At 44.6% G+C, this 13449-nt stretch overlaps 1 pseudogene; it reads right to left on the bottom strand.

The window, feature by feature from the left end:
* Nucleotides 1–2035: 2035 nt before the first annotated feature.
* LOC111969128 (putative sodium-coupled neutral amino acid transporter 8) overlaps nucleotides 2036–13449 on the bottom strand; it is a 16407-nt pseudogene continuing 4993 nt past the window's right edge.

The following is a 13449-nucleotide window of genomic DNA, read 5'->3' as shown; positions in this document are numbered from 1 at the left end:
CTTAATTTGACATGATAATGGTTCGTTTATTAGTCTGAGAGAACAACATAAGAACTGTGTGCATTCTACCCATACTGCCCTGAGGTGTGTACATCTGTGCACAATATGTTCCCAAATTACTACTGCTGTAACTGTGATAAGAGTTAGACATCTTAGAAATTACTACCTTTAGAGACACATGCCAGTAATGACAGAATGGGGTCGAAAGAGTTGGAATTATTGTACATTTAAAAAATGTTGTTCACTAACCAAAAATATATTGTTTATTTGTGACATGCTTTAGCTTGAGGAAGTCTCAGCCTTTTCTCCACACTTGAGGACGCCATTCTCCTATTCAGACCATTTTAGAAAAGTATTTGTGCAAAATTATTTTATTGCCAAAGCAGACCTCCTAACAAGTTACAGTTGAAGTCGGAAGTTTACATACACTTAGGTTGGAGTCATTCAAACTTGTTTTTCAACCACTCCACAAATTTTTTGTTAACAAACTATAATTTTGGCAAGTCGGTTAGGATATCTACTTTGTAGTCATTTTTCCAACAATTGCTTACAGACAGATGACGGCGAACTTTACACCACTCCAGCTGACACTTGGCATTGCACATGGTGATCTTAGGCTTGTGTGTGGCTGTTCGGCCATGGAAACCCATTTCATTAAGCTCCTGACGAACAGTTATTGTGATGACTTTGCTTCCAGAGGCAGTTTGGAACTCGGTAGTGAGTATTGCAACCGAGGACAGACGATTTTTACTGTCCCATTCTGTGAGCTTGTGTGACCTACCACTTCGCAGCTAAGCCGTTGTTGCTCCTAAACATTGGTTCAGTCCGAGTATTTCTCCTGTTTTAGCTGATATCCTTTGTGAATTTAAGTATGCTCTCTCTAATTCCCTCTCTTTTTTCTCTCTCTCTCTCGGAGAACTTGAGCCCTAGGACCATGCCTCAGGACTACCTGGCCTGATGACTCCTTGCTGTCCCCAGTCCACTTGGTCGTGCTGCTGCTCCAGTTTCAACTGTTCTGCCTGCGGCTATGGAAGCCTGACCTGTTCACTGGACGTGCTACCTTGTCCCAGACCTGCTGTTTTCAACTCTCTAGAGACAGCAGGAGCGGTAGAGATACTTTGAATAATTGGCTATGAAAAGCCAACTGACATTTACTCCTGAGGTGCTGACCTGTTGCACCCTCTACAACCACTGTGATTATTATTATGTGACCCTGCTGGTCATCTATGAACATTTGAACATCTTGGCCATRTTCTGTTATAGTCTCCACCCGGCACAGCCAGAAGAGGACTGGCCACCCCTCATAGCCTGGTTCCTCTCTAGGTTTCTTCCTAGGTTCCGGCCTTTCTAGGGAGTTTTTCCTAGCCACCGTGCTTCCAGACCTGCATTGCTTGCTGTTTGGGGTTTTAGGCTGGACTTTGTGACATCAGCTGATGTAAGAAGGGCTTTATAAATACATTTGATTGATTGATTGATTGCTATAACTCCTGAGTCTGATGTTGGTTAACACTAAACCAGTCATATTCAGCATCTCCGCTGTCGGGCTCTACACTGCACCATCACTGATATACCAGTACTCACAGCTGGGATAGAGGGAAGTCAGTGGGGAGGGAGAGTGGGAGAGAAGAGATGCAGAGCAACAACAACAAAAATACGTATAGAGGGAGAGAAAATGGAAGTGTTTCCATATGTTCTGTCATTTCGAGGTGCAGTCTTTATTTACAATGTCTCATTGTGGAGGAACTCCTTCAGTCTTCCTGCCTTCATCCCTATGAAACACTGCCCCCTGCTACAGCTCTGCAACATGACACACTGCACGCTGACTGGACTGTAGCTGCATATCTGTTGTGATTAGTTGTGATGGCCACAACGGAAGAATCCTTTATGAATGCACATACATGTCTATGCATACATAAATACATAGATCAATTTCCCCATGCAGTGTTGATATAGCAGCACTACATCAATATGTATGAATTCTGACTCCCATGAACCTCAACTTTAAAAACATGATGAACCTCAAACAGAACCCGGGTACAATCATAATGATGTTGTTTTATTGATAATGACACTGGCAAAGATGACAGTGATGGTTATCAGAATTTGTGGAAGATCTCCATAATGGCAATGGTAGTGCTCTGTCCAAAAATGAAGGCTCCAACAATTACAGTAATCACACCCCACACAGTGCACACCACCCTGCAGACAGGGAGAGAGAGAGATAGAGAGACAGAGGGACAAAAGAGAATGAAATGGGTGGAATCAGGTACATTCATGAATGTTTACAATAGTAATGCAATAGTATGCAATTTAACTCATGTTTTGTGGGCATTTTGTGATTCAATACAAAACCACCAGGGGATCTCATAACTTCAAACTACTCCACTCACCTGACTCTGGGTGACACAGGCTCTGACTGCATAGTGAATACCAGGCAAAGCCCTGCAACACGCATCTCAATGTTAGTTGACACAAGTTTTACACAAACACAGGATCAGCTCAACACAGGAACGCTTGTGAGTCACAAACAACCTCAGACACATGCCTACATATACACACACACACACTTTGTTTCATACCAGGAAAGATAAAGATGAAGAAGGCACTGATTCCTCCGATAACGCTGATGACCTCACTCATGTCAGGGACGAACATGGCGATGAGGAGGGTGACTGTGATCCAGATGACAGTCAGAATCACTCTGCATTGGTTCTCAAACGAGTGTGTGACCCCACCGTGCCGACGGCGACGAATTCGCAACATCAGGTCCAGAATGACAGACCTGTGCAATGAACATAAATTTACACACAGACTCAGTTACATGGTAACACACAGAAACAACCTCTTGTGCTGTTCAAGTGGGGCCCTACCTTCCCAACAGAAGTATAATTGGATAGATGGTGATGATTGATATTCCAAATAGCAGTCTGGCAATGATCATGACCACATCATTTCCAGGATATGACATCAGAATATCAGCCGCACTGTGCGCCCAAACGTCAGGAAGAGATACCTAAGAACAGAGAAAGATTGAACATTGAATACTCCTTGCATCCTAAAATCCATCCTTCTTTCCTTGAGGTATTCACTGCTCAACGCTAAAACATCCAACTGCTTTCACCATCCCAACCACTTTTACTCAGTGATTTACTTCAAGGAGGAGGGACCATGCCATGATTGACAGGCCAGCTCACCTGTAAGTGTGTAGATGAGCAGACAGAAGAGCATAGAGATCACAGAGATGATCACCCAATGGGAGAGCTTCTTGTTCTCCATGCTGCTGTAGATGGCTATACAGGCCTCATGGCACTGCAACACCAACACACACATTCATATACATACTAAATAACACAAACAGAGTATAGGTGTTGTACCAGTGTAACACACACACAATCAAAATGCATAACCTATAGTACAGATACTGTCTCAGACTTCAAACAGTTAAAAGATTGTTCTGTACCTGGAAGCCAAAACAGATGGTGGGAAGACCGCTGAACATTGAAGCCCATGAATCTTTTCTAGAAAACATAGAAAAACAGGGAATAACAGATTATCACACACATCATATGGACAAGTATACTCATACTTGCCGAAGAAACACGTGCACACAAACATACATGCACATACAGTGGGAGAACAAGTTATTTGATACACTCGATTTTGCAGGTTTTCCTACTTACAAAGCATGTAGAGGTCTGTCATTTTTATCATAGGTACACTTCAACTGTGAGAGGCGGAAACTAAAACAAAAATCCAGAAAATCACATTGTATGATTTTTAAGTAAATAATTTGCATTTATTGCATGACATAGGTATTTGATCACCTACCAACCAGTAACAATTCCGGCTCTCACAGGCCTGTTAGTTTTTCTTTAAGAAGCCCTCCTGTTCTCCACTCATTACCTGTATTAACTGCACCTGTTTGAACTCGTTACCTGGATAAAAGACACCTGTCCACACCTCAATCAAACAGAACCTCCAACCTCTCCACAATGGCCAAGACCAGAGAGCTGTGTAAGGACATCAGGATAAAATGTAGAACTGCACAAGGCTGGGAGGAGCTACAGGAAACATAGCAAGCAGCTAGTGAAGAAGGCAACAACTGTTGGCGCAATTATTAGAAAATGGAAAAGTTCAAGATGACGGTCATCACCCTCGGTCTGGGGCTCCATGCAAGATCTCACCCTCGGGGCATCAATGATCATGAGGAAGGTGAGGGTCAGCCCGAACTACACACGGCAGGACCTGGTCAATGACCTGAAGAGAGCTGGGACCACAGTCCTCAAAGAAACCATTAGTAACACACTACCCGTCATGGATTAAAATCCTGCAGCGCACGCAAGGTCCCCTGCTCAAGCCAGCGCATGTCCAGGCCGTCTGAAGTTTGCAGATGACCATCTGGATGATCAGAGGAGGAATGGGAGAAGGGCTGTGGTCTGATAGAACAAAAATAGAGCTTTTTGGTTAAGCTCCACTCACCGTGTTTGGGGAAGAAGAAGATGAGTACAACCAAGAACACCATCCACCACCGGTGAAGCATGGAGGTGGAAACATCATTCTTTGGGGATGCTTTTCTGCAAAGGGACAGGACGACTGCACCGTATTGAGGGAGGATGGATGGGGCCATGTATCGTGAGATCTTGCCAACAACCTCATTCCCTCAGTAAGAGCATTGAAGATGGGTCGTGCTGGGTCTTCCAGCATGACAACGACCCAACACACAGCAAGGGCAACTAAGGAGTGGCTCCGTAAGAAGCATCTCAAGGTCCTGGAGTGGCCTAGCCAGTCTCCAGACCTGAACCCATAAGAAATCTTTGGAGGGAGCTGAAAGTCCGTATTGCCCAGCGACAGCCCGAAACCTGAAGGATCTGGAGAAGGTCTGTATGGAGGAGTGGGCCAAAATCCCTGCTGCAGTGTGTGCAAACCTGGTCAAGAACTACAGGAAACGTATGATCTCTGTAATTGCAAACAAAGGTTTCTGTACCAAATATTAAGTTCTGCTTTTCTGATGTATCAAATACTTATGTCATGCAATAAAATGCAAAATGAATTACTTAAATATCATACAATGTGATTTCTGGATTTTGTTTTAGATTCCGTCTCTCACAGTTGAAGTGTACCTATGATACAAATACAGACCTCTACATGCTTTGTAAGTAGGAAACTCTGCAAAATCGGCAGTGTATATATACTTGTTCCCCCACCTGTACATACACACACTCACACAAACCAACTCACACACTCACTGACCCTTCACTGTGCTCTGGGGTAATGACGGCTGAGATGTTCGCCATCATGTAGTATTTGACAATGACAGCCACACAGAGATATGTGCAGCCAAGAGTGCCCAGCACACTGAAGTGATACAGAGAGAGTCTCAAATAGTCAGAGAAAGAGAGGGGAAATAGGGGTCTGAATAGCCATGTAGTATCCCAATTTTAACACACACAGATATGCACAACACATATTACACAGGCAAGCACCACCGCTCCAACCGACCACACCTGGTGTATTCTGGATGCCAATCTTTGGGATGGAGAGAGGGAGGATGAAGAATGAGGCACATGATGAAGAGGTGGAACCGTTGGTCCGTGTACCAGTGGTACGGTACTCTCGCCCTCAAAGGACCCCGTCACAGTCTCATACAGAGACACACACACTGGAACACATACAGAAAACCTCATAGATACGTTAAAACATTTTCAGGACGTTGGTGGTTCTATCGTATTTAGATAACCGCATCCATTTTCCATTTATAACTGTGGCTATGGGCCATTGTGTGAACCGACGTGATGCTGGTGCCAATGCTGGTCTGGACGTTATCACTACACGTTTGTCTAGCTGGTCCTGCACCACCACCAGGAAGGCCACAGAGATCATGAAGAGGTTGAAGCAGAAGCAGACCTCACACAGCTGGCCGATGGCCCCCCCACACACCTCTCGCACCACGTCCTGATAGGTATTCTTTCTGCTGATGGACGAAGCATAGCCCAGGATGATCAATCCGCTGATCAGGAACACCAGTGATACCTGGGGGTCGGGGTTGAAGGAGAGTGTTTTGCAGTACAGATATCATTATGTCTGAGCACATAAATGGTTCCAGTGCTATTCTCCCTTCCTCCCTGAATTGAATCCCTAAAATTGTTTGGATAAGTGCTAGAAGTTTGACAGGGAGCTCACACTTGGCAATTTAAATGCAAACCATGTTCCCCATCAATGATACAGTGAGATGGAAACCACTAGACTAATTGTGTGTCGTAGCCCTGATGGAGTAAATCATCCACCCATCAGACACATACAGAAAGAAGCACAAATACACACACAGGCAGGCATTCACTGTGGGTACTGCTGCTATTACAGTATACATGCATGTGTGCCTGCCTGGCTCCTGACCCATGAGCCCTTCATTAGAGTTAGCCTGTGAAAAGACGCATCTCATTCACACCAAGGAACGGAAATTCAACAAAGCAGGCCTAGGCCATGGGTGTATGCGGCCTCACACAGGCAAACACACACAGGGGCAGACTGGGACCAGAAATCAGTCCTGACATTTCTAACACACCGGCCTATTTTTTCCCTCGAGGCACCCATTATTAGCCAGTTAATGATCATTTTGTGCAACAACAAAAAAACAAGCAAAACAGGCCCACTGGGCTAGAAATGGAACAGACCATCTGGCATTTGCCCAATATGCCAGATGGCCAGTCCACCACCGTGACACAGACACAAACTAATATGAGAACATTTAAGTATTAACAGGATGAAGTAAACTAATTTTTACTTTAATGAAGGGTGCAACAAGGTGCAAGGGTGCTATGACTTCCACAGATTTCCCATAGTGCATGTTTGATTGAATTGACACCAAGTTACAGCACATTTCCTGATTGTGTGGACAAAAAAAAGGGTTTTCTGTTTTATTACTTTACTTTTTTTTTTAAACAATCCCACTATTTTGGTTCTTGATTTTTGATTTCGCTCACCATTTCAACGCTGATGGCTTTATTGACTCCTCCCGCCTTCTCGAAAGCCCACGGGAAGTTAAGCAGTCCCGCGCCTAGGGCAGATTTGAGCATTATGAAGATGGCACCGAACGAACCGAGCCGTGGGGGATCCGCGTGCGACGCAGATCTCGCCAACAGGCTGATACTCTCACGAGCAAGTTCTTCCATGTTTGGCCACACAGGTCACCGTCCTTGTCCGTCTTTGCAGTACAGTTTCCTGGAGTCGGAATGGCAGATGTTACCGTTGCGCTTCAAAGCCCTTCTGCCTTCAAGTGCGCCCTGAGCCTCAAATAGCTATAGAGTGTGAGGAGATTAATTTAAGTGTCGCTGAAGTTTCCAGTCCCATAGAGTCCTCAGCGTTATGGCTTCAGAAAGAAAAAGTAGTCTTTCATACATTTGTGCTATATATACTGTATATATAGGCCTACCCTAGGTGGCCGCTCATTCTGTCCATGAGGCATCCACGCGCATCGCCACGATTACACAAGAGAAGCCGAGGTGGACTCAGATAAAACAGCCAACACATTTCACTCTGAGGTGACAAATATGACACCAGGCTGCGACCGTTACTGTGTGTGTGTGTGTAATTTTGTTTCTGACTGTGTGTGTGTGTGTGTGTGACTGGGACACATGTAATCCCACTGGGTACATACTTAAATTCAATGCATTTTCCATGTTTGTTAAACGTAATTTCATTGAAATGACGTGTAACCAACGTTGATTCAACCAGTGTTTGTCCAATGGGATAATATGCCCTGTTTCACCTCATACAGAACCAATCAGTCGATATAATCGAGAACAATCATCAGAAATCAAGCGATACGAATCAGACAGTAGGGCGCCGTCTGACGCACTAGTTGGTCAGAAGGTTCAAATCATCGTTTCATATCGTAATTTCCGAGTAGGGGGTAATGATCATTTTAATTGTGCTGAAACTAGAATATCTTATGATGTCCTTTCCCTTCGTCAAATGTACGTACTGGGTTTTTAAAAGTGTTTTTACCCCGGGATAGCCAGCTAATATGACCCATAGTAAGGAAGAACATGCATTGAGTGCAATTCGATCTACAGTACATATACACCACGATATGATACGTTGATTTGAACCTTCTGACCAACTAGTGGGTCTGGCGGCGCCCCACTGTCTGATTCATATCGCTTGATTTCTGATGATAGTTGTCGATTATATCGACAGATTGTATTTGCATCTGGTGACTGTTTAGTGATTATCAGCTCTTTGTCCAGCTCTTTGTCCAGTTACACCTCGGAGTGTGGTGTCAGGAAAATAACCTCACACTCAACGTCAACAAAACAAAGGAGATGATTGTGGACTTCAGGAAACAGCAGAGGGAGCACCCCCCTATCCACATCGACGGATGTCAGTAGTGGAGAATGTTGGAAAGTTTTAAGTTCCGCGGTGTACACGATCACGGACAAAACGAATTTGGTCCACCCACACAGACAGCGTTGTGAAGAAGGCGCAAGGCAGCGGCCTCTTCAACCTCAGGAGGGCTGAAGAAATTCTCTTGTCACCCAAAAGCACTCAACAAACTTCACAGATGCACATTCGAGAGCATCCTGTCGGGCTGTATCAAACCGCCTGGTAACCGCAACTGCTCCGCCCACAACCGTAAGGCTCTCCAGCGCGGTAGTGAGGTCGTTGGGCAGAACCATCAACCAGGCGGCAAACTACCTGCCCTCCAGGGACACCTACACCACCGATGTCACAGGAAGGCCATAAAGATCATCAAGGACAACAAACCACCAAGCCACTGCCTGTTCACCCCGCTATCATCCAGAAGGCGAGGTCAGTACAGGTGCATCAAAGCAGGACCGAGAGACTGAAAAACAGCTTCTACTCAGGCCATCAGGACTGTTAAACAGCCACCACTAACATTAGCCCGGCCGCTGCCAACCATACTGACTCAACTCCAGCCACTTTAAAAAATGGGAATTGATGGAAATTATGTAAAAATTGTTTACCACTAGCCACTGTTAAACAATGCCAAACTTAAATACAATGTTTACATACCCTACATTACCCATTTCTCATATGAGTATACTGTACTCTATATCATCTACTGCATCTGCCATTCTTTATTGAATACATGTACCACTAAGCCACTTTAAATATGCCACTTTATGTTTACATACCCTACAAGTACTCATCTCATATGTCATATACCGCCTTACTCTATACCATCTACTGCATCTGCCATGCCGTTCTGTACCACCACTCATTCATATATCTTTATGTACATATTCTTTATCCCTTTACACTTGTGTGTGTGTGTAAGGTAGTAGTTGTGGAATTGTTAGGTTAGATTACTGTTGGTTATTACTGCATTGTCGGAACTAGAAGCACAAGCATTTCGCTACACTCGCATTAACATCTGCTAACCATGTGTATGTGACTAATAAAATTTGATTTGATTTGATTTGAAGAACAGTGGCTGGCAGCCGCTAGTATAGGAACAGAGGAGCGCGGTGCATGTGCGTAAAATTGATACGAGCGACATTCGTCTAGAATTCGAGTTAACTCAGACGACACAGAGGCCCACTGAGAGTAAAATATGCTCAAAGGAATTCGGCACGAGAGTGACTCGTGCCAAAAGCAAACAGTATCACCTGAGCAAATAGGATAACGTGACGCGTGCTGACAGCGAACCTGACAACTGCATGGTTTAATGTGGCTTATTTATGAGGATCTAGTCTCCCGTGGCCATCCTTGCAAAATGAAATTAATTGTATGATCAGCAGGTAAACGTTTGTGATTTACAAGTACAAATTGTCATTTTGACAGATGGAAAACCCTCCTTGTTTGTAATGTGAACTTTAGGATCATGAGCAGGTCAGGGGTCAGATGGTCATCTCTCAGGTGCACCTGACAAATAGCATGCAGCAGAGGTCTGTCAAACAATAGAGAATACATTCTCTCAGGTTCTTCCTCTTTCATTGTGTGTGGTATGCAATGCATCTGAGAGAACAAGATGCAGGTGCTGTCTGGAGCTTCAACATTCACATCCTCCAGATCAGGGAGATCATGTGACCTTTAGTCAGGGGTTAAGGCTTTAGTGCTCTAAATTAAGGTTAGAATCAAGAGAAAAATTATATGAGTCTGGGGCAGTCTGTGCTTTTGGATAAGACACTGATGGAAAGGGACAATATTTTTGCTGATAATGTAAATGAGAACATTAGCAGTTTAAAAAAAACACATGACACTATTTACATGTAATCAGTTACTCTCCAACCCTGCTCTATGATCACCTCAGCTGTCTGAGATTTTGGCTGGCCACATACTGACCACTCTCTCTAGCTTCTCTCTTTTTTGTAGTTGCTCTCTCTCGCAATGCTACCGTACCTGTAAACTTCCAGTCATTGTGCTAACACTAGTTAGTATTGACTCACGAAACTACCGCTACTTCATACTGCATGCAGACATACAAATGGTATCTATGAGTTCATCTGACTCTGGGTAAGTAGAACAAGGGCTTAAATGTTGTTATCTCGTAGTATCAGTACTTTATTCTGCTGCTGTGCTTGTTCCCCCTCTGGCTGACCTCTCACCCTCTTGTTGCTAGCTCTCTAGCTGATCTCTGTCCAGATCCTGTCTTTCTGGGTGCAAATGTATATGAGTGTGTGTGTGTGTTTGGCATATATATCCTACAGTGCATAAAGTTTCACTTTGCATCTTTTATTAAGGTTTGCATTTTTCATTCAACTCTCCCATTTCTGTATCCAGTGGGATACAGGTCCCTCGGGATCGGAAGAACCCCTTGTTCACCATCTGCACGCGTGCATTCTTCTTGTAGGGAGCCTCCAGGGGCTTGTCTACATGCCAGCCATACATAGACGATGAGAGGACAGGCACCCGTCTACCCCTTTCCTGGTGCAACAGGACAAAATGCAAAATTACATCAATAATGGGCAGTAAGAGTTCTAAGTGGACTGGCAAAAATGAAGGGACATCTTCAGAAAGATTATGGCCCAGAGAAGAACTTTGTAAATACTTACCTCCTTATTAATGTTCAGTGTAAGGTTCACAGCCTTGTCATCACGTGACACTTTGGGTTCATACCCCTCCCTGAGATGGAACACTGCATCATAAACCCTTCCTTGCTCCTCACGCTGTGTATACAAAAACAACTGTGATTAACAATTGGCTAATGCCATCATTGGAGGTATGGTAGTAGCGTCCCTGGAAGCATATTTTAGAGGAGGTAGTGCCATATAGCTTAACTACAGGAGTACTGGTTTACAACAAGCCCTGCCCCGGATGTAATCTGCCTAAATGACTACCGCCACGTAGCACTTACGTCAGTAGCCATGAACTGCTTTGAAAGGCTGTGTAACGATTCTCGTGGGCTGAAGGAAGAGTGGACCAAGGTGCAGCGTTTAAAGTGTTCATGATTTAATAATAAAAAAACAAATCGAACAAAAACAACTAACAGGAGAACGAAAGCGAAACAGTTCTGTCTGGTGCAGACACAAAAACAGAAAACAACTACCCACAAAACCCATGTGGACAAGAGCTACCAAAGTATTGTTCTCAATAAGAGACAACGATAGACAGCTGCCTCTGATTGAGAAACACACCCGGCCAAACAACAAAGAAATACAAAACATAGAATGCCCACCCCAACTCACGCCCTGACCAAACCAAAATAGAGACATAAAAAGGATCTCTAAGGTCAGGGCGTGACAGGCTGGTCATGGCTCACATCAACACCATCATCCCGGAAACCCTAGACCCACTCCAATTCKCATACCTCCCCAACAGATCCACAGATGAGGCAATCTCAATCGCACTTTACACTGCCCTTCCCCACCTGGACACTTCCCTTTCCCACCAGCTCAGTGTTCAACACCATAGTGCCCACACAACTCATCACTAAGCTAAGGACCCTTAGACTAAACACCTCCCACTGCAACTGGATCCTGGACTTCCGAACGGGCCACCACCAGGTGGTAAGGGTAGGCAACAACACATCTGCCACGCTGGTCCTGAACACCAGGGCCCCTCAGGGGTGCGTGCTTAGTCCCCTCTTGTACTCCCTGTTCACCCACGACTGCGTGGCCAAGCACGACTCCAACACCATGATTAAGTTTGCCGACGACACAACGATGGTAGGCCTGATCACCGACAACAATGAGACAGCCTACAGGGAGGAGGTCAGAGACCTGGCAGTGTGGTGCCATGACAACAACCTCCCTCAATGTGAGCAAGACAAAGGAGATGATCGTGGACTACAGGAAAAGGAGGGCCGAACAGGCCCCCATTAACATTGACAGGGCTGTAGTGGAGTGGGTCGAGAGTTTTAAGTTCCTTGGTCTCCACATCACCAACAAACTATCATGGTCCAAACACATCAAGAGGGCACGACAACAACTTTTCCCCTCAGGAGACTGAAAAGGTCCCCAGATCCTCAAAAAGTTCTACAGCTGCACTATCGAGAGCATCCTGACCGGTTGCATCACAGCCTGGTTTGGCAACTACTCGGCATCCGACCATAAGGCGCTACAGAGGGTAGTGTGTACGGCCCAATACATCACTGCGTCCAAGCTTCCTGCCATCCAGGACCTACACTACTGTTCAAAAGTTTGGAGTCACTTAGAAATGTCCTTGTTTTTGAAAGAAAAGCAATTTTTTTGTCCATTAAAATCAGAAATACAGTGTAAACATTATTAATGTTGTAAATGACTATTGTAGCTGGAAACAGCAGATTTTTTATGGAATAACTGCGTAGGCGTACAGAGGCCCATTATCAGCAACCATCACTCCTGTGTTCCAATGGCACATTGTGTTAGCTAATCCAAGTTTATAATTTTAAAAGGCAAATTGATCACTAGAAACCCCTTTTGCAATTATGTTAGCACAGCTGAAACTGTTGTGCTGATTAAAGAAGCGATAAAACTGGCCCTCTCTAGACTAGTTGAGTATCTGGAGCATCAGCATTTGTGGGTTCGATTACAGGCTCAAAATGGCCAGAAACAAAGAACTTTCTTCTGAAACTTGTCAGTTTATTCTTGTTCTTAGAAATGAAGGCAATTCCATGTGAGGAATTGCCAAGAAACTGAAGATCTCGTACAACACTGTGTACTACTCCCTTCACAGAACAGCGCAAACTGGCTCTAACCAGAATATAAAGAGGAGTGGGAGGCCCCGGTGCACAACTTAGCAAGAGGACAAGTACATTAGAGTGTCTAGTTTGAGAAACTCAACTGGCAGCTTCATTAAATAGTACCCGCAAAACACCAGTCTCAACGTCAGAAAAGAAGAGGCGACTCCGGTGTCTGTGTTCTTTTGCCCATCTTAATCTTTTCTTTTTATTGGCCAGTTGTAACGGCTGTCATCTTCCTCGGACGAGGAGAGGAGAGAAGGATCGGTGGACCAATACGCAGCGAGGTATGATGACATAATGAATTTATTAAATAAAGACGAAACACG

This window comes from Salvelinus sp. IW2-2015, linkage group LG10, assembly GCF_002910315.2.
Source record: "Salvelinus sp. IW2-2015 linkage group LG10, ASM291031v2, whole genome shotgun sequence".
Classification (NCBI taxonomy): domain Eukaryota; kingdom Metazoa; phylum Chordata; class Actinopteri; order Salmoniformes; family Salmonidae; genus Salvelinus; species Salvelinus sp. IW2-2015.
This window is presented reverse-complemented; position numbering and strand designations above follow the sequence as displayed.